This window comes from Myotis yumanensis, unplaced genomic scaffold (genome assembly GCF_028538775.1).
Source record: "Myotis yumanensis isolate MYYU_CA2020_CCGP unplaced genomic scaffold, mMyoYum1.0.hap1 SCAF_6, whole genome shotgun sequence".
NCBI lineage: Eukaryota > Metazoa > Chordata > Mammalia > Chiroptera > Vespertilionidae > Myotis > Myotis yumanensis.
In genome coordinates this window covers 46365975-46392460 of record NW_027223757.1, presented here as the reverse complement: position 1 = coordinate 46392460, position 26486 = coordinate 46365975, and the positions used below count along the sequence as shown (strand labels likewise).

Sequence of the window (26486 nt, the reverse complement as noted above, 5' to 3'; positions counted from 1 at the left end):
TACCTACAATCTGATTTAATTTAGGCACAGCTTATCTTCTTTAGCTTCGGGTCACAAAGCAATTTATCATTTCTTAAAGGTCTTCCTAATTGATCAAATGTCATTTGAGAAACTCATGCACAGCCTTAAGGCCTTTCTACACAGCATTTCACTTGCCTTTTTACTGAAATTCTAATTTGTGAATCTCAGTGTCATCTGTAGGGTTTATGATAAGCTTCCCTTCTCTGACCTTGTAATCTTTCACAAAGTTAAGTTTTTATTTCTGCATTTTATGTTGTTCTATCAATATAGAAGCCTGCAGTTAATTTATTGTCGTGGTATTTTATTAATTGCTATAAAATGGAGTACTAATATATTCGATGTATGTCAACGGGTTTGAAGATGTGGCTGCAATTCTTTGGTGAGCATATTCTCTCCTTGTGGCCGAGTGTTTGGTGAGCATAGACTAGGGACAGGAGTTAGTTACATGGTTTAACTATGTAGTAGCATCAGCCCTACACATTGTCTTTTAAAATTAGGACATTCTTTACTCCAGAACCTAATGGGGCATGAAATTCCAAGACCCTCTACATATGTGTGTTAATTACTACATTTTTCTTTTTGGTCACAGTATTCTTGGGATTTTTCCACTTCCTGTATATTGACCTCTTCTTGGAAAATCCTATCTTGTTACTGCTTCCAAATTTTGTGGGCATCATTCTTTGCTCATGTGCAAACTTGCAATGCTTCAATCAGCAGCTATTGGTATACTGTTTATTTCTTTGATGAGGAGACAGAGGCAAGGGTGTAAGAGGACTTCTTGCATGTCAACGTTAAGTGAGCCTGCTTAAGGGTTGGGCCAACTGTTGACCAAGTTATTTAGGAAACCCAGGTCTCCCTGACTGAAGAACTTTTTTAAGATCAGGTGCCTCTCTTTTTCTTATTGGGAGTCTCGTGGTTGACCTCGGATGGGAACATACTGAGAGTTTCAGGAAAGGGTTTTTCTATGTGGTAGCACAACACTCAATAGTATCCCAGCCAGGAAAGAGGATTATCTCACAGGAGCCAGCCACTTCTCCCTGGCCAGCTCCCAGCTTCCTAAGATCAGTGCCAGAGTTGAAAAGGCCTTTTCTTAAGGCTGCTCCACCTGTGGTTGCTTGGGTCACAGCAGAACTCTCATTGGTAGTATTCTGTGGGGTGAAGTGAGATGGGATGGACACAGTGAGGTGGATTGGGAAAGCAAGAGCACTCAGATTCCGATTTCTTTCTTGGGTTTCCAGCTCTGCCCCTGGACACGGTGGTGGCGGCTTGATTTCAGAACTCTGTGCTTAAGTCTCCTTCTCTATTGGGATTACATTAAGAATCATGAGAACAAAATAAGACATACTTTTAAAGTGCTCTGTTTATATTAAAAGTATTCTGTTACTGCTTTTGATTGGCCAGTCTGCAACCTTGCTTTGGAAATCAGGTATTATCACTCTTCTACAAAGAAGTCCAGCCCAGCTGTTCGCAACCAGGCTGACCCTTAGAATGCCCTGGAGTTGTTTTTAAAATACAGATTCCCAAAGCCTCTATAATTATTATGTTGGAATCTGCATTGGTGCCAAGCCACTGTGCACTAAAAAACCTTCCCAAAGGGTTTCTGATGATAGGTCTAATTTGGGAGCTGTGGGTCAGAGTGCAGTGACCTGCTCACACTCTTGCTTCTTATTCCTACCTCCCAAGTTCAGCTGTGCCACCTGGAACTAGGCCTCAGCTTTCTTGTCATTTACATTTAACAAAAAATAACAAGTCAATTCAGTTCTGAGCTCACACAGCTCTCTGGATACTCCGTGGATATTTGAACATTGTAGGCGATTCTGTACTAACCAGGCACCCTGTGTGGATAGAAGCTGTGATGTGCGATTAACATCGTCACTGCTGAGACAGACGTTAGGATTTTCCACTCAAATTTTTGTAAAACGATCAGGTGGATTGTGATAGCTTCTTTATAAATGTCTTCATCAAAGTAGATTGATTAAATAATGTGCATTTTTTGCCTAAGATAAAATCAGATGCTTTTTATTTTATTCCTTTTTTAGATTTAGAGCATTGATGGTGACTATATGGCATTATGTAAGCCAACTGGAGAATGCTATTTCTACTGTGGATGAAATGTTATGAGTCATTGATTAACAGGTCAGTAGTGAATTGCTGCAGAATACTATAGATCTTTGTGGCAGGATTTTGGGAGCAGAGAAGATGGGGTTTTAGTTGTAATTTGTCTTTATTTTGGGGAGGGTTCAGAATGTGCTTTGCAGGTTTTTAATATACTTTTAAATTTAAAATTCTGTCCTTAGAGATTGGCTAAAACAGAGTGTGACTGCGTGTGTGTGTGTGTCTGAGGGGAATATTTTATAACCTTTTTTTTCGTAGTAAAGGATGTTTATTTTATTTATTTTAAATATGTTTTTATTGATTTTTAGAGAGAAAGGGAGAGGGAGAGACAGAAACATCGATGAGAGAGAAACATCGTCAATTGGCTGCCTCCTGCACACCCCTCTATTGGGCATGGAGCCCACAACCCACACATGTGCCCTGACCAGGAATGGAACCGGTGACCCCTTGGTTCATGGGTCGACACTCAACCATTGAGGCACACCAGCTGGCAATGATCTTCTTAACTGTCATGATCTTAAAGCATCAAAACACTTGAATACCAGGCATTTTGAAGAGATATACAAATCTTAAACACCAATATATAGATAAGGAGAAAAATAACTCTTGCCTATTCGACTCCTTGTGAAATTATAAATGAATTTTAGATGTGTATGAAAATAATCAGAGTTATGCATGGTGAGGATGTTGCCTAATTATAATGTTAAGATAAGTCATTTTGAGGTATGTGTGTGAGAGAGCAGATACCCTACTTATATTTATTTATCCCTGATAACTTAATCATTATGACTCTTGTGATGGTTCCTCTGATAATGTGTCAGGTACAAACCAGCTTGATTTCTTGAAGGAAAGATTCGCTGTTCCAGAGCCTTTTTTTATTTCAATACTTAGGAATACTTTTGAGTTAAAGAAAAAGTCTTTTGTTTTAAAGAATAACTGTTTCAGAACTGGAATTGTTTTATTGAGTTACCTTTTCCTCCCTAGAAAATCAGGTGAAATGCTGTGTTTAGAACTTTGTTAAATTCGAGTTAGGGTGTACTCTCCTTCCTTTTATGTCAGGGACAGGAGAGAGACAAATAAAGACATAGAGAAAAAGAGAGGAGGGATGAAGATAACTATAAAATTGGATCAGTTGGTTTTGAGGCTGGAGCCTCAATTAGGTGGTTAGCACTGGGCCAGTCTGCCAAAATCATCTTTTTGGCCATCTGTGCCATATTATAGGAAGTAATGGCCTTGGGCACAGCTGCTGAGTTTAATATGTATTTCTAACTGGTGTATTAATGATAATGACCACATAGAGAAGTCCGGTGGCCCAGGGTGCAGAACAAATAGAGAACCCAACTCACACATGTAAATTTAGAAGTGGAAGAAAAAAATCTGTATTTTTACATTGGCAAATGAGAGTAGGTGTTATTTAAATCTCCAGGTAGAAATTTAACCTTTCCTACCTTCATTGCTGTATAGTAGCTTTCTCCTAAGGAATAATGATTCATAAGAGAGATTGACCCTGAATTTTGGCATTTCTTTTTTTCAAATAAGTTTTTATTGATTTTCTTTTTTTAAAATATATTTTTATTGATTTCAGAGAGGAAAGGAGAGGGAGAGAGAAGTAGAAACATCAATGATGAGAGAGAATCATTGATCAGCCACGTCCTGCATGCCCCACAGTGGGGATAGAGCTTGCAGCCTCGGCATGTGTTCTGACCTGGAATCAATCCCGTGACCTTCTGGTTCATAGGTCAAGCCAGACTTTATTGAGTTTCTTTAGAGAGAGAGAAAGGAAGAGGGATAGAAACATTGATGATAGAGAAACATCATTGGTTGGCTACCTCCTGCATGCCCCCTACTGGGGATTGAGCCCACAACCCAGGCATATGCCCAGATAGGGATTTAAACCCGTGACCTCTTGGTTCCTGGGTCGATGCTCAATTGCTGAGCCACACTGGCTGGGTGTATTTTGGCACTTCTTTGAAATGCTTCACACTCTGACATTTTCTCTGACATTGATATTTTTATAGGAGGTGGATTTCATTAATGTATCCCAACATCCATTGATTGGATCTGTTCCTAGCTCAGCTGGCCCTTTAAGGAGAATCAGTGGGGATGAGTGACTGCCATTTGGCATCACTGTACTTTTCATTGGTTAACTTGGACCAGGAGCAGGACCTTTCCAATCATGTTAAGTCTAATGTCATAGAAGGATCCTTAAGAAGTTATAAGACTATCAGCTGTTGAGTAGTCCCAAAGATAAAAGAAGGCCAGGAATCAGGATTTTAAATAAACATTTCTATACCTTCAGGGTCAATTCATTTCTAATGAATGTATTGGAAGGAAACCTACCTTATAGTGAAGTTGATTGTTAAAAGAAAGTTACTAAAATTTTGTGCAGGGATTTGGGCATATATAATATAGCTGAGTAGCAGGTCCCTGATACATCCTGTTCAAGTTTTCCTTCTCCAAACCTGCCTTGTCCAGAGCTTCTATCTTTAGTTGCTCAGGCCCCAAACCTTGGAGTCATCCTGGTTTCTTTTCTCGCACAGCTCATATCCAGCAGTCAGGAAATTGTGTACTTTCCAAGTATCCTCAGAACCTGACCCTTCTCCCCACCTCTTGCTGCCACCATGGTCCCCGTCAGCATCATCTCTTGTTTAAATTAATGCCAGGGATCCCCGGTCTCTTTTGCCTCTCATGGGTTCTTCTCAATACAGCAGCCAGAGTGATCCTTTTAAAACCTGAGTTAAGTCACCTGACTCTTTTGCTCAAAACTGCAGTAGCTTCCATCCCAAATCAATACTCTGGCACCATCCATCCTCTCTCATCCCCTGTCCTCACCTCTACCCGTTCCTCGTCCCCTCTTACCCTGGTCTCACTGGCTTTCTTTTCTGCTTAGAGCTGTGCCCACAGCTCCTGGTTCCCTGGGCCTGGATGCTCCCCCTCTTGCCTGTCCCTCACCTCCTTCAGGACTTTGCTTACATGCCACCTTCTCACTGAGGCCCACTGTGATTACCTTATTTAAAACAGCCACCTACCACCCCTCCCCTCTCAGTTCACCCTACCCGGTATTACTGTTTTACACAGCTCTTAGCACTTTTTACTGGGGGATACTGATATACCATAAACATAACTCACTGTACTGAAGTACAGTTTCAGTAATTTTTAGCAAATAAATGTATATAGAGCTTCACAGCCATCACCACAATCCACTTTTAGAATATTTTTTTCATCCTCCAAAATTTACTTGTGCCCAATTTCAGTTATTCCCCACTGCCACTCTGTCGTAGCCTCTGATCTGCCTCTGTACCAATAAACTTGCCTTTTCTAGACATTTGAATATTGGCCTTCTCTGACTTTGTACCACCAGTGTTTAACATGCTCAGCAAATGTGGTTAAAGGAGCTGTGTATTTGCATACAATTAAAACAGTTCATATTTCATAGGCATCTGAGCTTATTTGCAGATAACGAGTGTTTTCCCAGTATTCAGCCATCAGGGCCTCTCAGTTTCTCCCTCCCAAAATCTTCCATGTGCTCCTCCCCGCTTCCCATCTCCTGGCTGCTCTTCTGACTCAGTTGTTCAGCACTGCAGATTATTTGCTAGTGTCTGAGCCACTTGCTTTTTTTCTCCCGTCTCTTCCTGTGAACTGCTGTCAGAGTAATATTGTTAGAAACTTGATTTCCATAATTTCACTCTCCTGTCTAAAAACTGCCAGTGGTTTCTTTAAGACCCATATGGGTTAATTATTCTCAAAAAGCACTTTTCCACTTGCCTTCTCATTCTGCCCAGTGCTAACCATCTCCCTTTCCCAGGCTCTGTAAATATGAGTTTAGGAGATACTGATTTCCATACAACGTCTAGTGTTAGGTATGTCTGACTCCCAAGCCTCTTTGTCAAGCAGGATGCCATTTGTGAAAACAAAAACAAAACCCTTAAAGCCTCCAGGAGTTGGCTATGTAAAGAAATCCAATAATTTACCTGTATTATATTTTCCCAAATTGGGTGTCCTCAACACAACACATTTCCAGATTTGCTTTATGCCAAGGATTTTTGTTTGCTTGTTATCAAGGGTGTCTCTGGCCACCAGTGTCTGAAGGAGAGCTATGGGAATAATTCCATAGTGGAAACAGAACAACACATGTCTGGCCAAGGCCCTCCAGCATCGGGACCAGACCTCAGCTCTGTTGGGTTCACTGTTGTTCCCTCCTGAGGTCCTGGGCTGGGCTGGGACCCCCAGTGGAGGTCTTTCTTCCGGGAATCAGCCTCTCCTGTGCTTGGCGTGTGCTACAGATGCCACACCCAGCGTTCCCCATGCCGTTTACTGCTTCTGGATCCTCAGGTCCACCCTGATGGCCAGTGATGTTAAAGCTGCCTCTGGACTCCACTGTGCACCAGCCACTCACCTCCCCCATCACCAGTGGGCTCTGGCTGCTGGTAGCTGCCTCTCTTTCTTTGTGCACCAACAACAGCGGTGTCTGCACAAGTGGAAATGGCTTTGAAGACAGACAGCCCTAAGGCTGAGTCCCAGTTCTTTCATTTACTAGTTGTTTGGTCTCCGGAAAGTTATTTATCTCTTTGAACCTAAGTATCCTCATTTGTGCTCTGGGAACAATTATGCTCACTTAGCAGTATAATCATGTGGGTCAAGTCCAATAATGTACGTAAAGTGTCCTTGTCCCACCCAAAGTAGGCACTCAGTAAATTTTTGCTATCTGCTGTTGAGATTATTAGGCAGTAGCAGGAGAGCCCTGGGAAATAATGGTCGTTCCCCTATCCCTGGGGGAGAGCAAGCCTTTCTTCCCATTATCATCTCCCCTGGAGGTGCTGGTAAGAAGAATGTAGACAGTGCCATTCTGACCAGCACCTGTGTTTTCCAGTACTCAGCCCCTAGTGCTAATGAACAGCTGTGAGTCAGGCACCACAGCTGGTCTGCTTGTGTGACCTCCCTGCTTGCTCTCACTTCAGGATGAAAGCCATGAAGTATTCTGTGTTGTTATTGCTTCTTAAATATGCCGTCAGGGGTGTTTTTGCTTAAAAAGCATCGCCAGTTTTGTCGTGACAATTATTCTGTTCTGTAAAGAATGCTTATTTGTCACACAGTTACTGGACGTCCGTTAAATGTCAGGTCAGGCACTGGGCCAGGTGCTGATGAGCCAGTGGTGAAGGAAACAGACCAGATCTTTGTCGTCTTAGAGCTGACACTCTAGCAGAAGTGACAGGCATTTGTCAAATGATCTCACAAGTAAGGGTAAATGACAATAGAAATAAATGCTAAGATGAAGAGGTTTGTGATCTTATGAAAGTGTAAAAACAGGTTTTGACCTGCTGTGGGAAAGAGGGTAGAGTGGCATGCAGTCTTCCCTGAGAAAGTGGGGTTGGGGTCTGAAGGATGTGACAAGTTAATGAGGTGAAGGCCAGAGGACAAAAAATGCCTCAAGTAAAGGGAAAAATCGTGTGCACTGCTGTGAGGTGACAGCAAGGTCTAGCTGTCACCTCACAGGGGTGCAGAGAGCCAGGGAGAATGTAGGGGAGGATGCTGGAGGGTGAGTGGGGCAAGACCACACCTGGGCCTATAAAGATACTGGTCTTTTTCCTAAGAGCAGTGGGGAGCCATTGAGGAAGGATTTTAATCAGAGAGTGACAGGACCTGGAAGGCTGACAGTGGCTTCTGGTTGGAAGAGAGTACTCATCAGTATAGTAAGGCACTGAGTCCATTGCTCTGGTTCAGGTCAGAGATGAAGCTAGCAGCTTGGCTTAGAGAAGTGGGGAGAAAGAAAGAGAGAAGACTGTTTAAGGGAGGTTTAAGAGGTAAATTTTTCAGCTCTTGATGATGGATTGGATACTGAGGGTGAGGGAAAGAGACACCCAGAGACTCCCACATCTGTGTGGGTGGTGGTGCCATTCCATACAGCTGTGTGGATGAAGGTGCCATTTGCAGGGGTGGTGGTACTAATCTATATAACTGCTTGGTGGTGACACTCTATGCAGCTGTGTATATGTTGGTACTTTTCACAAAGAACAGAATTCTGGAAGAGTTTGGGGATGGGGTGGGATGGGTGAAGGCAATTACCAGTGTGGTGATGGCAATATTAAATTTGAACTGTCTTTACAATGTTTAAATGAAGATGTCAAATAGGAGGTTATTGTATGTTTGGATATCATAGAAGACTGGGCCTATGATACAATTTTTCAAATATATATATATATATATATATATATATATAAATATATATATATATAAATATATATATATATTTCCATCACCATTTATCCCCCTATACCCTCTTCTACCCTCCCCAACCCCCTCTCCCCACAGTTGCCAACCACACTGTTGTCCCTGTCCATGAGTTCTTTCTATTTTTTCCCTTTTTGCTCAATCCCTCCATCACACTCTCCTCCCTAGAGCTGTGAGCCTGCTCTCTATCTATGACTCTGTGATACAATTTTTTATTGGGGTTGGAGTTGCCTAGGGATAGAGTAGATCATTAAACTGAATCTCAAGGAGCACTTAATGATTAGATAGAGAGGGAGGAGCACCAAGGAGTAAAAAAAGATGTGACCAACGAGGGAGGAGGAAAACCAGGGTAGATGGAGTCACAGAAGCCAAGGAAATCTTATGATTCAGGAATGAGAGACCATGTATCGATGTTGAATGCAGCCAATATCCAGGACAAGCACTGAAAATGACAAGTGGACTTAATGAGTGTCAAGCTAAGGTATGCGTGGGTGACCTGGAGACCAGAGGCACTCGGCAACCCAGCCCTCATCACTTTGCCATGTTAATTCCAGAACAGTGCCATAACCCTCCTTGAGCAACCTCAAGAAGGCAGGACTTCCAGCTGGTAGAATAGGGTTAGAGAAAACAGGGAGATGAGCTTTTAATTTCTTCCATACCAGAGTTTGCAGTAAGACTTTACCTACTCTCATTTATTCAGCTAGGCGAGAGTTGCTCCTGTCCTGAATACACTCACAGAACAGCAGAGGGAAGATATAACTGTAAGATATCTATAACTGTCATCTGGGCCTAATGTAAGCATCCCTAACACAGGCATACATTGTTGGAATTTAAAGAAGGGAAAGCTTAATAGATGAGGTGGAATGCACAATCACAAGTAGAAACATGAAATGCACAATCAGAAATTGAGCTTACCTCAGGGTAAGAAGCCTGTGGAAATGGAAGATACTTAACACCTTAGGATTTAGAGTGCCCCCGATAGCTCATTAGTCTTTCTTAGGTGTCATGTCTTCCTTTGTACTTTTGCAAACAAATTTTTCAAGTCTTTTTCAAAGACTTGCTTACCAGGTTGAAATTTCAAAAAATAGATTTCTCTGAAAATGCTTTTCAAGGTATATCTTATATAATGCACATGTTCCAATAACAAACTAAACTTAACCGAAGGAGCCAAAAAGTCAGTACCTTGAGGGGGAGGGAGGAGCCTGTTGGTATCCCCATTAAGAATTAGCCATACTTAATTTGCTTTAATTCCTTAAATTAGTTTTCTGAATGACTTAGGTACATTTTCATCAAATGAAGCTACAGCTCTGAGAAACACTGATTTTATTTTTTAGATTTTTATTGATTTCAGAGAGGATGGGAGAGGGTGAAAGAGATACAAACATCAATGATGAGAAAGAACATCAATGGGCTGCCTCCTGCATGCCCCCTACTTGGGGTTGAGCCCACAACCTGGGCATGTGCCCTGACTGGGAATCGAACCGTGACCGCCTGGTTCATAGGTCGATGCTCAACCACTGAGCCATGCAGCCTGAGGTCAGCTAGCCCCACCTATCCTGGTCAGCCCAACCTGGCACTATTGGCATAGATGCTGTCCTCCTCACTTTTTCCAGCTCATGCCTGATCCCCTGGCTCGCTTCTTCACTTCTCTCTCGGTCCAAAATCTATGCACCAGCATTGAGCTCAGTGCCCTCTCCCTCCGTGAAAACTCCTGATTAGCCCTACCATGTAATATTTTCCCTTCTCTTAGAAGTCTTTATCTACTCTACCACTCAGTTTGCTACATAGCTATGTAGTGTTGCCCTCTGTTCTGGGTCATCTCATGTCTCTCCGTAATTAGAAAGCATAGAAATGGTAGAAACTATGTCTTAAAGTGTTAGTGCTGCATTAATATTGAGATCTGCAATCTTTTATTCCACCTCAGCAAATAGTAGCAGTGACTTGCTGCAGCTGTGTGCATGTGTGTGTGTGTGTGCGTGTGTGTATTAAGATCAACATCATATTAGTATCTCAAGGAGGGAGGGAAAGAGTGGGGGGGGGGGAACCTTGTCCCAGGTGATTCTGATGCCACCACCTCCCTGTCCACCTCCATCATTCCTTGTTGTCCCCATTCGGCAGAGAATCACTCACCAATGCAGAATGGCTTCTGAGCTAGCCTGAGTAATATGTAGGCACCTTGCTTCACCTCTCCCTTGTCTGCATGCTGTGGTTAGAAATTAAGCACCAGTGCCAGAGATTTAGAAGAGACAATAGGCCAAAGGGAGAAGAGAGACATGAAATGGATTGCTCACGGGCCTCTCTCTACTATACATAATGCACACACCCCTAGCCACACATACACACATATGCACACACATATACACACTTACGCATGCACACTCATACATTCTCATTCCCTCATCCTGGGGTGGGGACTGTGATGGGTCCATTAATCTTTTTAGATTGGGTTTAAATTTAGATTAGAAATTTGGATTCCATATTCCTTCAGAAACAGTTCTTAAAGGGCTGGGTCTCTTGGAGTTGTTCACACGGGATCCATACAGTCTTATGATTTTTACTTCTATTTCAAAGGAGGAGAAAACCTTTATATTACTCTGCCAAGGAGATTTCTCACCTGTGCACAGGCTGACACCTGCTTACCTGTTTGTGCTGCCTCCCAATGCTGGATTTCACGTAGGCTGCAAAGAACTTTACAAAAACTCTAGTGATTTAGTTGGATCACCTACTTTCTGCCTGAGAAAGCAGACAGACACCCAGAGAAGTGACCTGGGTTAGACGGGGTAACTGGCAGAGCTGGACTGTCATGCAGGTCTCCCAAAGCCTTGCCTTCATTGGATTGGGCCTCCTTGGATTCATGGCCCCTGTGCTGTCTTACACAGTACTTGTTTCATAAGCCTTTGCTTCTTTTTACAGTTAAGTACTTTGAGCTTCCTGCTGTTTTTCCCTTGCCATATGCACAGACACTTACTCACCCCAGCCATCTGGGGAAGGGAAAAGGCATATCTGTCAGAGAAATGAGTATGCAAATGCATTCTTTTTATAATTACCCAAAAAGAAGGTTGTTGAAGGTATGATTTATTTAGCCAGTTCTTCAGATCTAGATTCAAAAGCCATTCTCATGTTCGGAAAATATTTTATTTTGTATACAACTCTCAGGACATCCCTTCATTCTCAATCTGTGGTCTCCCTTTTCAGCATGTGTCTCTGGCTTTTGTAGCTCCCTGAAAGCTAGTGTAACACCAGCATTCATTTGACCCCCAGCTGTATTCTTTCCCTGTCAGTTCCTGTCCTCCAGGCTGTTGCTCGTGGTTATATCAAAGATGGGAGCAGCTGGAATCAGATGCCTGTGATTATTAAGACAGTAATTACTTATCATGCCAACACCAACAATATTAAGTAGAACTTAAATAATTGAAAATATTACCTAAGAGGCAAGCATAGATCAAGGAGTCAGAATAAAGGGCATGATCAAGAGTCGCCCAGGCAATAGTAAAATGTCTTCATTCTTGTTTTATTCAGATATTCTGGCTAAAAATGCTCTGTAGAGATAATAAATGTCCTCAATTTTAACTAGCTGTCTTTTTAAACTTCTTTGTAAAGTAGAATTATGTAAAAAGGATTTGGAGGAATGCTCTTTTGGTAGAACAAATCAGTTTTCTTAGTGTTCTCAGGTTATTAGGAGAGAAATGCCCCATTTGCCATATAGCACCTCATAGTTTAGAAAGTATTTTCAAACTTATTCCATTTAGCCTCACCAAAAGTACTGCAGAGGTAGTTTTTACCCTCATCTGATGGGGAAGTAAATGTTGACTGAGAAAGGCTGAGTGATTTGCCCAAGTTACACAAACAATACGTTGTGAGGTTGGCTTAGCACATAAGATTTGTTCATGATTTCATAACACATTCCAAACCTGCAAGGTGGTAGGAAACTCTATAATATACTCTTGCTACATTTCTTATATTTTCCCAAAAATGTAAGATATTTTCTTTGGTGGGATCTTCTGGATCTACTCTTCATCAGAAGAGTAAATAGTCACAGGAAAGAAAAATTTAATAGACAGTTTTCTTCATTGGAATAATGCTCATCTTTGCTCTTAAATTTTTAATTCTAAGGAGACAACACCCCTTGGATAACTTTTCCACATATAGGCTATGACCTCTGCCCTTTATTGGATAGTTCCAATATTTCTGTACTGAAATTGTAGATCATATTATGAACCACGCTAAATATTTTTATTTTTATTTGAAAAGCAAACATTTCCTTGATAAATTTGAGGTAACTTCCCGTACTGCATTTTTTTATTTGTTGCTGTTTTTAATTGTCACCCCCTCATCCCAGCACATTGCTGTGCCAGCTTTTTGTGCTAGTTGTGGGCAGGGTGTAGCTGGGCTAACTCCAACACTTTCCAGTGTTCACCAGGATGCCACATAACCCGTACCTATGCTTTCCTTCCAAAGCATTGGAAGCCCATATCCAACTCCCTTAGGTCAGAAATCCCAGCATGTTTCCTAAGATTGGGGCATGTCTGAAGAACTTGTGGGGTATGCTCTTCTGGAGATCATAGACCTTGGAGAGGGAGGAAAGCTTACAAGGTTAGTTTTAGCCCAGGGGGTCTGTGTCAGAGCTAAAGCTTAATTCCAAGTACAACACAATGTCTTCCACCCAGCCTGTCCCCTCTCCCAAGTCCACCTACACTCAAAGCCCAAGTTCTAGAAAGAGGGGGATTCTTTACAAAGAGCAAGAAAGATAAAGAAGGCTTTGTGTGACTGAAGCCCCGCTGGCATCTTGAGTGCACGGCAGCCTTTGTGAATGGGACAGTGCTGGTGCTTAGAATTTTGGTCACTGTAAAAGGGTACTTTGGGGCAGTGACTCCTTTAGAGAATTGGCTTTGTGGCATCTGGGGGTGTCCCAGGCTTCACTGCCAGTGAAGTGATTTTGTCATGAATCTGTTCCCCTTTGCTACACATTTCAGTAGATCCAGCAGTGAGCATAGCTGCATTGAGTGACAAGTAAGAATGCAGGGGCAGAGAGACATGCTTTTGAGAGCCCAGGAGACAAATCCTGGAACTGATGAGCTTGTCTTTCCAGGTAGTTAGAGTTACTACAGTTATGATTATGGGTTCAAGGGCAGAAAAGGAATGTTTTAGAACAGTTTCTCAGGTCCCAGTTTTTATTGAAGTGGCTGGAAAGTAAGAGTTTACACAAATGATAGGGTATAACAGATTTTGATTTATAAAAAATCTAGAGGCCATGTGCACGGATTCATGCACATTGAAAGTAAATTAATTAGAAGGTGGCCAGCGGGGCGAGCCTGGGTGAGATGGGCCAGACCACTCTGGAGCAAACCTCCCACGGACCCTCCCTAGCCAGCTGTACCTGGGGCGGCGCCGCAGCTCGAAGGGTGTCTGCAGAGTGAGCGGGTTCCCTCAGGCAGGTAGGGCTCCTTGGCCTGGCCTGTAGGGATCAGTCCAAAACCAACTCTTTGACATCCCCTGAGGGGTCCCAGAGTGGGAGAGGGCACTCTGCAAAGTTGCTGTTGCTTGGCAGCTCCAGCGTTGAGTGTCTGTCCCTTGGTGGTCAGTGCACGTCATAACTACCGGCCAGTCTGCTGGTCACTTAGTCTTTTATATATATAGATACTCACTTTACCAAAGAATATCAATAGAATTAGTAAACTTTCAGACATTTAAAATGTGAATTTAATTAAGACAAAAAATATTTTTAAAACTTTGTTGGTTACCATTCTAACCAATCTAATCATTCATAGTTATATAGAACTAGAGGCCCGGTGCATGAAATTCATGCCCTCAGGGAATGTCCGACTGTCAGACATCCTTAGCACTGCCACAGAGGTGGGAGAGGCTCCCACCGCTGCCGCTGCACTCGCCAGCCATGAGCCTGGCTCAGGGCTTCTGGCTGAGTGGTGCTCCCCCTTTGGGAGTGCACTGACCACCAGGGGGCAGCTCCTGCGTTGAGCATCTGCCCCCTGGTGGTCAGTGCGCGTCATAACGACCAGTTGTTCCGCAGTTCGGTTGGTTTGCATATTAGCCTTTTACTATATAGGATAGTATCTATTTTCAGTTCCGGGTAAAACAATTATTATTACTTACATGAATCCTTCACCCAGATCTCATTTATCTTGCTGAACTTAATATAGCACTTAGCTCCTCCTGGCACACTACAAAATTTAATTATTTGCCCTGTTAATTGTTTGTGTCTTCTTATATAGAAGGTAAGCTCAAAGGGGTAGGCATATTTAGTATTTTCTGCTCACCAATATATCCCAAGAACCTAGAAGAATTGCTGTAATGGGTGAGCATGCACCAAGTATTTGTTGATTATTAAGTCAAGAATATGTCATTTCACTGTCTATTCCTCAAAAAGTAAAACAGGTACAATAATTCCAATTATTCCAAGAATTCCAATTATTGTACCTGTTTTATTTTGTGAGAAATAGGCAGTGAGGAATAGGGTCCTGGAGAATTCTTTTATAATATTGATCAGTGGATAGATTTGAGTATGGGGGAGGGCATGGTAGTGGCAGGCAACTTCTGAATTTGTGATTTTCATCTTACCTTTTTGCCCTTTCTAGGCTTTTAGCTCAGAAGTAGATTCCAACCTGCTCCCACAGACCTGAAAGTATAATGAGATAATCATTCTTATGTCTTCCTTTCTTTCCCTTTCCTATTCCTCCAGATTATTTCATATTTTATTTATTTTAAAAAAAATAAAGTTTAACTTAAATGAGAAGTGGCTGACAAAGGAAAAAGAAATGGCCATAAAATGAGCCATGAACAATAATAGAAAAATGCCTACTCTTAGGTTCTAGATATTCACAGAGTGGGAACATGTTTCATTCTAATTGTTTTTGACAGTCATTGTAAAATGCAAAGCTTGATTAGTCACTTGATATGAAGCATTTATGAATAAAACAAAACCAATTGTTCAGGATCATCAATACAATTCCTTTCTTTATACTAGAACCAGAAAGAAATCTCTCTTAAGATTCTCATTGAAAAGGATGATCAGGTAGTGAATGTAATGAGCAATGTCTTATAGGCATCTTTATGGGATTATCACGTCACCTTCTCTGGGGCTTTCATTTACCTAATACCTCAGTATATAAAGATATGGTAATTCAGAAGTGCAGATGGGGAGGTAGGGAAAGGTTGAGTCTGTAGACTTTTTTAGTCTAGCATAATAATGATGACAGCTAACACTTTTGTAAATTTTATGTTCTTAACACCAGTCTTAGTTCTCTGCTTATGCTGACTCATGAAACCCTTTTACCTATGTTGTGAGGTGGGTGGTGTTATCAACACCCTTTTATAGAATAAGGAAGCTGAGGCACAGAGGTGTTAAATAATTGCCCATGGTCATGTTGCTAGTGGGCTGGTAGTGTTACCAGACAGTTTGACTACAATGCTTGCTCTCTTATCCTCGTCTTTAATGCCTTTCTGGAGCTCAAGGCTAGATTTTTGAGGGTCCACAAGAGAAATGGTTATGCCGACTATTTTCCGGAAAATTTTCTGTGATAGCTGACATCTTGGAAATTATTGAGCAGTTATGAAAGAGATTTTACTTTCTGAAAAATTACTCTAGAGTCCAGCTATTCTCTGTTACTAATGCTGGAGGCAGCATAGTCTATGATGAGAATGTAATCTAGTCAGACTTGCCTGGATTCTAACCCTGGGTATTATCTCCATGATCTTGGGAAAGTCACTTTACCTCAAACTTGAGATTGGGTTCATATCCTCTGCTTGGTAAATTACTATAGGTGGCTTACTGGAAATCTCTTCAGAGAGACCAAAAGTATTTTTTAATGGTATGTGGATAAGACATTAGATAATTCCTGGGGATAAATAAAAAAAATTTTGTGATGTAGGTAGGCAAGTCTATTTTTCTGTGATACACAATTAACCAGTTAACTGCCACAATATTTTGAATTTAATTAAAAAAGGTCTGCTAGTTGTGTCTATAGATGCTTATGGTGTACAAATGGTTAAAAATATGGGATATAGCCCTAGCTGGTTTGGCTCAGTGAATAGAGTGTCAGCCTGTAGAGTGAAGGGTCCAGGGTTCGATTCCAGTCAAGGGCACATGCCTGGGTTGAAGGCTCCATCCCCAGTGGGGGGCATGCAGGAGGATTCTCTCTCATCATTGATGTTTCTATCTCTCTCCCTCTCACTCTCTGAAATCAATAAAAATATACTTTAAAAAAATATGGGATATAATTCTGGCATGCTTTCTTCATGAAATAAAATCATGGTTTTGTTTTCCCTAATAGTATATAGCACTATATACTATGTATCCTATATAAATAGGATATTACCAAAGGGCAATAATATATTCATTATAAAATACACTAGAAAAGAAACATCAACATTATGTGAATCTAGATTTTGTACATTGGGAAACATAGGATTGATAAAGGAAGGATTCTACCTCAGTCATTGTGAAATATCAAACATGATGGATTTGACAGCTATGTTCCTCCTCAGGCTCTCCCACACTATTCTCTCTGAATCCATCCTCCTACTTATTGAGCTCACCCAAGCCTATTGACTGAGCCCAGAAAACAGACTCCACTCTCCTCCTCCTCTTCTGACTCATGCCAGAAAGTCATGTAGCAATTCAAAACATGTCTCAAATCACAAAACAATGTGGAAAACTTTCTTCTCTCTGACTTCGAAATATTCTTATAATCAAGTGATATATTTAGATTACCCTCATTTCCTGGGAGACTATCTGACCACTCAAACTAAATGCCCATTGACTTCATCACATCCCATTATTCGATATAATACCCATTACTAAACAGTGTTTTCTTGTCTATTTGCTGTTTCTTCCCCCCTTGAATATTAAGTTCTATGAAAATAGGGGAATCATCTGTCTTGTTTTAACCTGTGTGTACTAGAGGACAGAGGGGCACACAGAGCGGCACACAGAGCTAATGAATATTTTTGAATGGATGAGTATTCCTAAAGTCCTCACAAATGTTACTTCATATGAATTGTAGTAATATGATCCAGATCTGATACTCTGGTGAATCGATCTTGTTTCTCTGTCATTCTTTTTCTGCCATACTTCACATCTGACCACACTTGTCATCATTACTCTTTAAACCAGATCCAGAGTCTCTGAGTCTATTTCCATTGTTGCCACCATCTTTTTGTATAATGTTGACACATTTTTTGAAATTTGGTAATTTCATTTTTAGTTTTTATTTTTATTTTATTTTTGTTAATCTTCACCCGAGGATATTTTTTCTATTGATACTTTTAGAGAGAGTGGAAGAAATGGAGGGAGGATGGGGAAAGAGAGAGAGAAACGTTGATGTGAGAGAGACACAGCTATTGGTTGCCTCCCACAGGTACCCCAATGGGGATGAGGATCGAACCTGCGACCCAGAAACCTGACCTTGACCAGGAAATGGACTTGTGACCCTTACTGAACAACACTGGCCAGGGCTCATTTTAATTTTTTTAAGTTATTAATATTTTCTACTTGACTGAATCATACATAACAGGGTTGTACAAGTTAATGACCTTTCTTACTTAATTTCATAAGAAAATGTCTTACAAGTTCCCCAGTCTGATTAATGATTTTGCATTGTTTACAAATACATATTCACAGTGTAATTGGTATTGTGATTCAGAAAGTAAATTTTTATCTTTATTTCCCCCTACATTTGAATATTTCTCAAAGATTGGTATTAATTAAAATTAAGAAAAAGAAACTCAGTATTTGAAGGCTTGCCACTACTGACTTTTGGACTTTAGAAATTGTTGCTCAAATAAATATTCTGTGTTCTTTGATAATTGTAAAATTATGACTTTAGTATATTTTGAGTGCTCATTATATTTCCAGAGTGCTTCATCTTGCTGCTCTGTTATTCTGTATGTAGGTGAGGAAAAAAAACTATTTTTTCTCAGCCCTCCTAAGTTCTCAGCTAGGGCCCCTGTAATAAAAGACAGCAACAAGAAAAAAAGCATACATACAGATTTATTTAATAAAAGTTTTATGTGACATGAAGGCTTTCCTATGGAAGTAAAGATCAGAAGTGGTTAAACCTGAGCATTTTTATGCAATTTTTGATGAGAAGTGGAAAGTCTTAGGAAAACATGACAGTCTAAAACATGGTAGGAGCAACTGGGGGAAACAGCAAGGCTTGTTCATTCAGATTCCTCCCAGCATCTTGGTGTAGGGAGGACACCTCTCACAAGTGTTTTATGACTTGCTTCTGGGGAAGGTCAGAAAGTCCTTCTTGCCCATACTGTTTCTCAGATCCCTTCAGCTTGAAATATTCAGTATGCCAACGTGCCATATTTTGGAGTAGTGTGTCCTGAGCCTCCTTGTTTACAAAGCAGGACAATGTACGGTTGTTTTTAAAATTGAAGACTCTTAGCCATGGAGTGTATGTCAGTCAAGTTTTAAAGCCATGTTAATTTTTAAATGAAAATGAAACTTGAATTTAATTTTGATCTTGATGTCTTGAAGTTGTTAGGTTTATGTGATATTCTATAAGAAACTTGGAGTGCCTTTTCAATGACTGAGAAAAGTGTTTTTGGAGGTGTCTGGAACTTCTTTATTTGTGGTGAAAGCCCATTAATTCCTTAAATAAGACAATTTATGTACAATTCATTTATTAGCAAGACTTCTAGGAACAAAGCTTCTGCTAACATAGAGGTGAGTGGGACATGGTCCCTGCCACTGTAATTCACAGTTCAGGTGTCCAAGTGTAGCTCATCCCAGCTGAAAGAGCTTAACCTCATGCCCATGCCCCTTCTTCTTTCTTACCTCTCTTTGAGAGAGAGAGAGAGAGAGAAGAAAATTATGTTTTAAGAAGTGATCACTTTTATCACCTGTCATGTTAAAAAAAACAGACATTTTGATTTAATCTTGCTCCTTTGCATGCATTCCTGCATATGGTAAGTGCTATTTAAACGCCCTGTTGAAGGAGTAAGTAAGAAGATGGTTAGTGACTGGTTAGTTAGAGTAAATTCATTGTTATTCGGTCTGGTCAGATCGCTGTTTTCATAGAAAACAAAATATTGTTGTTGTTTTTTTCCTGAGAGAATTAGCATGTTTATTCCTGTCATTCCAGATGAGAAGTACAGCATACTCAAAGAAATGGAGGTTTCTGAGTTACACTTTCATAAAATTAGAACCCTTTACCAGCTGGAGATTCAGGGTGGGTTCTGGAGGCAGACTGCCTAGGTTTTCACACCCTGGCTCCTATACTGGTTGTGTGACCTTCATGAAGTTACTTCATTTTTCTAAACCTCAATTTCCTAATCAGTAAAATGGGTATGAAAAGGCAAGTCACCCAAAGGGCTTCCTGTTTAAAGATAGCTGATTGAAGATATGTCTATATTGCATCTCCAGTTGATATAGTTCTTATTTTACAAAAGTATAACCTGGAAGCCTCCATATATTTTTTTAAAAAATATATATTTTATTGATTTTTTTTACAGAGAGGAAGGGAGAGGGATAGAGTTAGAAACATCGATGATCAGCTGCCTCCTGCACACCTCTTACTGGGGATATGCCCGCAACCAAGGTACATGCCCTTGACTGGAATGGAACCTGGGACCTTTCAGTCCACAGGCCAATGCTTTATCCACTAAGCCAAACCGGTTAGGGCAATATCTTTTAATGGGGAAAGCCATTTCTTCCTCTCTGTGTTCTTCAGTGCTTCTCCATTTAACTTTCCTCCACCACTCAACTCACACCCATCTCACTTCATTTACCTTTCCTCTGCCATTCTAACTCACACCCACCTCGCTTCATTTAACTTTCCTCCACCACTCTAACTCACACCTATCTCGCTTCATTTACCTTTCCCCTGCCATTCTAACTCATCCATCTTGCCTTTGGTAGCCAGTGTGTGCGGCAGAATGTAACAGAGCTGCATCTGAACATCAGCTTCACCAGTTACCAGTTCTTTTTCTTTTTACCTCAAGTATTTCAGCTTATTGAATCTCTGTTTTTTTTTTTCTCCTAAAAAAATTGACCTATTTAGTTCTTATAATGCTAGATCATTGTAAGAATCAAATGTAATAGTACCTGTACTCCTAGCTTCCTTAAGTAGGTACATAAATTACAGTGCTTCCCCAGTTCTAACGCTTCTTGCAGATGTGAAACACACAACAGCTTTTTAAGGGAGAAAACAGTAGCATACTAGTGAATATATTGACTCAAGGTACAACCTCAATTTTAGACATTTTAAAATGAGGAACATATTGTACATCTCTCAATAGAAGAAAACGCATGGATGAAAAGAAAAGAAAATAGAAGAAAAGTATGGATGCTATACCTTGCTTTGCAGATTATAAGCTATTTGAAAGGCAGAGTCTGGGTTACATCTAGATCATAGGTTGGGGAACTGTAAACCACATTTTCTGATTGTTAGAAAACAACTATTAATCAGAGGGGACTGTTCATTTACTGTCGGATGAATAACTTTTTATACAGAGTTTTTTAAGTATATTAGTGAAGCTTATTGATGTTTTTGCTCTATAATAATGTTACTTATCATATAAATAATTTGTACATTGTGCCATCTATAAATATTCAGCGGGAAGATTTAATTTTCAGTAGTGTGAGCTCTATAGCATTTTCTTTAAGAAAAAAGTTTTCATGGCAGCATTTTTCAAAAGCACCTTAGGATGTTATAATTGCAGGTTAGGTTATTTTGACAAGACTGTGTAACTGATCCCAGCATTTTGTGCTTCTATTCATAGAGGAGTGATGGAGCTAAAAATTAAATTAAAGGAAGAACTGAAAAGGGGTGTGCTAATGTGACTGGAAGAACTGACTTAAACATTATATTTTAGTTTGGTTCCCAAGGTCTTTAGCTGTATTCATGAGGGTGGCTAGAAACTTCATCCTTGTTCTTTCTTATTAGAGAACTTTTTTATATTCAGTGCAGCACTTTATTCTTTTAGGGCATGAATTTTGTAATATAAGTTAACATGTTGTGATTCAATATATGCAAATAATCTGGGATTGAGATGTCATTCTCTTCATTCTAAAATGGAGAGGTATTGTACTTTTACTCTGTCTGCTTTTGGGGATTTTGTGAGCACAATTGTCATTCTAACAGATTCAAGACAGTGAACAAAAAAAAAATGTGGATCCTCCCTTTATAGTCAAGATGACCAAAAAACGTATCATCCAAACTGGGAAACAACAGAGAACAATAGGGATGCAATTGATAATTACACTAGGACACCAGGCAGAACTATGACTATCCCAAGTTGAATAGTCACCCCATTTAAAGAGCTTACTACCTGGGGGTAGAGTATGGGTGGAAATGAGGTGGGTGCAATAGATTTTGGCCTCCCCTTTCTCCAAACAAGTAATTATACAGAGTGTTGATTCTGAGTGTGGATGTTTAGGTGTTATTGGAGCATGTAGAAGAGTAATTAACTCAGACCTGGGAGGTTAAGGGAGGCTTCCCAGAGGAAGTAACATCTGAAACTTGCAGTATAAATAGGAGCTAAACAGGCAAAGAAGAGAGGTACCAGTATCCTGAAGGGAGAGAACAGTTGTTCAGTGTGGATGAGTAGATCTGCATGACTGTGACCAGAAAACAAGAAGTCAAGTGACAGGATACAATGCTAGCGATGTTAGCAGGGGTGCAATTTTAGGGAATTTGACCTTATCACAACCTTTTGAAGCAGAGCAGTGAGATAACCAGATGGCCAAAGGTTTTTGCCTATATTCAGTTGACTGCCTTGTACCTGGGTATCTTGGCTGGAGCTGGGTCTCCACAGCATGTGGAAGTGGGTAGTGTCCCTCCCTCTCCTCTGAGGGTGGATCCAGCAGCAGGACTGAATTGGAAAGGCTGTACACGTTTGTAGTCATGTGTGACAGACTGGTGGGGTTATCCATGAAAGGCAGCTTGGTAGAAGGCCCCTGAAGGAAAGTGATCACTGAAGTTATGGAGAAGGCTTACAGGTATACAGCACTTGGCCTTGGGACACAGGGAGATGGCAGGTGCCTGTCTCCCATACTCTGGACTCTCTTTCCTGGCTGCTGGGGCCCCCACAGTACTTACATAACCTGGGAAGGAAATGGCTCCAGTAAAACAAACTCTGTGCCTAGGAGTCTAAGCAGCTTTCCAGAGGGAATTTCCTTGGAGAGTGGTGGGTTATAGCACCCGGAGAAAGGTGAGCACTGACTGGAAATGTAAAGGTGGAAGCCAGATACTCCTGGGGAGCATGAGTTGAGAGGCAGCTGTCAGGCCAGGGGTTCCCTATGGCTGGTGGTTTCTCAGTCACCTGTGGCCCAGCTTTGAGCAGAGCTCTGGCTGTCCCAGACCTAGAGGCATGGTGGTCAGGGTGCCTGGCACAGCCTATGAGATGAGGAAGGCAGAGACGGGTAGGCCAAGTTAGGAGTGGCCGGAGATGGCTGATTTCAGTGTAGAGTGGTGATGAGAGGGCAGCCAAGGACAAGGACTGGCCCATAGTGGGCTCTGCCCTGCTATATTCGTTTGCTAGGGCTGCCATAACAAAGTCCCACAGACTGGGTGGCTTAACCAACAAAAATTATTTCTATTTGTTCTGGAGGATGCATGTCCTAGGAAAAGGTGTCCACAGGGTTGGTTTCTCTCTAAGCCCATCTCCTTGGCTTGTAGCTGCTGCCTTCTTGTCATGTCCTCGCATGGTGTCTCCTCTGTACTCATATGTGTCCTAACCTCTTCTTATAGGGACACCAGTCACATTGGATTAGAGCTCACCCATAAAACTCTTTTTACTTTAATTACCTCTTTAAAAGCCTTGTCTTCAAACACAGTCACACTCTGAGGGGGTTAGCGTTTGAACATGTGAGCTTGGAGGGACACAGTTCACCGCATAACAGGGACGTCCTTAGGAGACACCAGCCGGTGGTGGTTGTAGGTCCTGATCCTGCCGTGGGCTTCTATGGGGCAGGCAGGCCTAGGGCCATTTGAGTTCCCTTCAGAACAACCTTGAATGTGTATTATAGTCTCAATTTCACTTGCAGTGATGGAGATATTACCTTGCATGGTAAATTCTCCAGTCTTTGGTCATCTTAGATTATTGGAAACTTCCTTCATTTTGACTCCAAGTTGATGTTGCTTTAGCCCTCTGGCCCTGGTGCTCATGGCTATTGGCCCTGCCCTCTTGAGCACTGTGTCCTGGGATACATTCCTTTAATTAGTGTCAGGTGTATTGAAGAGTGTGGACTCTGGGGCAAGTCTGCTGGGTTGGAAGCCTGGTTTTATCACTTATCAGTTGTGCACCTTTCCACATATTACTTGACCTCTTTAAGCTTTAATGTCCTGATTCATAAAAAGGGGATAGTAAGATGCCTGATGGATTAAATCAGGTAAGTAAACCAGTTCCTGTGCTGGCCGCTTATTAAGTGCTTAATAAAGGTTGTCCTATCATCTTCATCATCTTCATCATCACGACCCCTTCCCTTTCACATGACACTAAGAAACAACTACACTGCCACCTGTGATGACCTGTGCAGGTGAAGGAGGACTAGCATTTCCTCCACTCTAATCTTATGTCACCTGAGAGTCTATCAGGTTCTTTCTTTATAGGGTTGTCTTTTTTTGGACTTTCAGCTAGTAACAACAACCAATGTTCACCAAATACTTTACAGTTTCAAAGTGCTTTTTGTTTTTAGTTTTATTCTCAGACTGGCCCTGAGAGATAGCATTTGTTATTGTGCCAATTTTATATATGAAGAAACTGAGTCTTGGAATTAGCTGACTGATCTAAAGTTGTATGTCTGGTAAGTACTGGATTTTGGACACAAAACCTCATTTTCTTATTCATCCTTGTTTTTAATTACACATATACATAGTACATGCTTACTATAGAAACAGTAAAAAACACAGATAACTAATTTTAAAAAGCTTTTCTATAATGAAGAATAATCATCATTAACATCTAAAATATATATTATTACAAAATTGGTTTTACAGTATGTATTGATTTATTATTTTTCTCTTAAAGCATGTAAGTATTTTTTAATGTTAAAAAGTATATACTAGAGGCCCAGTGCACGACATTCATGCACTGGGGGCGGGAGGGTTCTTCAGCCCGGCCTGCACCCTCTCACAGTCTGGGACCCCTCAGGGGATGTCCACCTGCTGACTTAGGCCTGCTCCCTGCAGACATCACCCAAGGGGTCCTTAGCGCTGCTGCAGAGGCAGGAGAGGCTCCTGCCACCACCGCTGTGCTCGCCAGCCATGAGCCCGGCTTCTGGCTAAGCAGCACTCCCCCTGTGGGAGCGCACTGACCACCCAGGGGCAGCTCCTGCATTGAGCATCTGCCCTTGGTGGTCAGTGCGCATCATAGTGACCAGTCATTCCTCTGTTCAGTCGATTTGCATATTAGGGTTTTATTATATAGGATTATATAGGATATAACCATTTTAAATTACTGTTTGGTTCTCCATTGAAGGAGATAAAGCATTTAACTCATCCCCTAACATGATTGCTTGTACTTTTTGCTTGTATAAACAACACTCCACTGGATCTCCTTGTACATATATCTTTGCACACTTGCCTGATTAGTTCTATAGGTTGGTTTTTTACTTGTGGAATTTCTAGATCAAAGGGTTTGCCCATTCTAAGGCCTTTGATACATATTTACAAATTGCCCTCCAGAATGCTTGTGCCAATTTAGATAGCCAGCTGCATTGCATAAGAACATCATTTTCCTTGCTGCCATTGGCCATCATTCTTCTTTGCCAATGTGATTGCAAGGAAATGGCATTTTGATGACTCATTTGCATTTTTATTCCTAACCAGAGGGAACATTTTAATATGTTTCCAGTTCCTTTCTATCTCTTCTTTGGTGATTTGCCTGTTTATACTCTTTGTCCGTTATTTCCTATGGAGTGATTCATCTTTTTCTTACTGATGTGTGCATACTTTACATATAGACAATATTAATGACTTGTCTTCTATCTCTTGCTCTTTTGACAACTACTTATAGTTGTACAAATTATTGGATTTTTAAAAATTTCACGTGGCTGACAAGCTACACTTTCTCCATTTTGATAATTGTTTTCTAATGAAATGCAGAGCAATTTCTTGAGCCCTGTTAACTTCATCTGGTCAGGTTCTACCTAGGGCCGACTGTGACATCTGATATGTTCAGTTTCTCTCCCAGCCATGCTCTTATCTACACTTTTGCAGAGAGTGGCCTCTATATTTCCATATGGGAGATAGGGAAGGGGAGTCAAATTAATGTTTATGGAGCACCACTGTGTACTAAGCATGTTACTTGATGCTTTCAAGTATGTATAGTGTTAAATATAATAGAAGACCTTGAAGCTCTGCTGCATGAGCTTTCATAAATTTCATGGGCATTGGCTCTCCTTCCCTAACTAAGAAATATGGTTACGTATCACCTTCTTCAAAACAATTGATGATTTAGTGTGTTTCATAATATAAAAGGAGTTTGCTCTCTCCCTATTACAAATATTTGTTTATTTTGGATTATCATGCCTGGCCAATTTACAGTGGTTGTTGGTGTGTTCAGGCAACCTCTGATGAGGTCCATCTGCAAAAAGATATTTCGCCTTTTGCCTTTTGATTTTTCCCCTCTCTCATAGGATTATAAGAAATACTTAGTATATCATTACATATATACTTGTGTCTTATATTATTTAGCATTCATTGACTATATTTTTTCTATAATTTTCATGTAATGTGTATTTTTAGTTTTAGTCACAGTAGTCCTCTCTTATCTGCAGTTTCACTTTCCATGGTCAACTGTTGTTGAACATATCAAATGGTAAATTCTAGAACTAAACAATTCGTAAGTTTTAAGTTGTATGTTATGCTGAGTAGTGTGATAATATTTCACACCATCCTCTCTGTCCTGTGAATTCTCCCTTTGTCCAGCTTATCCATACTGAATATGCTACCCACCCATTAGTCACTCAGTAGCCATGTAGGTTATCAGATCCACTGTGCTGGTATCACAATGCTTGTGCTCAAGTCTCCTTATTTTACTTAACAAGGGCCCAAAGCCCAAGAGTAGTCATGCTGGTGATTTGGATATGCCAACGAGAAGCCATAAAGTGATTCCTTTAAGTGAAAAGTTATGTATGTGTAGGAAAAAAACGT

The 26486-nt window shown here is 40.9% G+C and overlaps 1 protein-coding gene across 6 annotated transcripts in view; it reads left to right on the top strand.

Annotated features, from left to right (window-relative positions):
* Positions 1 to 26486, top strand: part of KLHL32 (kelch like family member 32) — a 179751-nt gene that overhangs the window by 9886 nt on the left and 143379 nt on the right. For 2 of the 6 annotated variants that reach the window (XM_070418054.1, XM_070418049.1), the window contains exon 1: positions 24088 to 24136. The exons of 3 other annotated variants lie outside the window; for them this stretch is intronic. The gene's annotated coding sequence lies outside the window, so the exon portion shown is untranslated. Of the gene's footprint in view, positions 1 to 2060; positions 2158 to 24087; positions 24137 to 26486 lie in introns of those variants that run through there. One more of the 6 variants, XM_070418051.1, reaches the window with a different exon arrangement.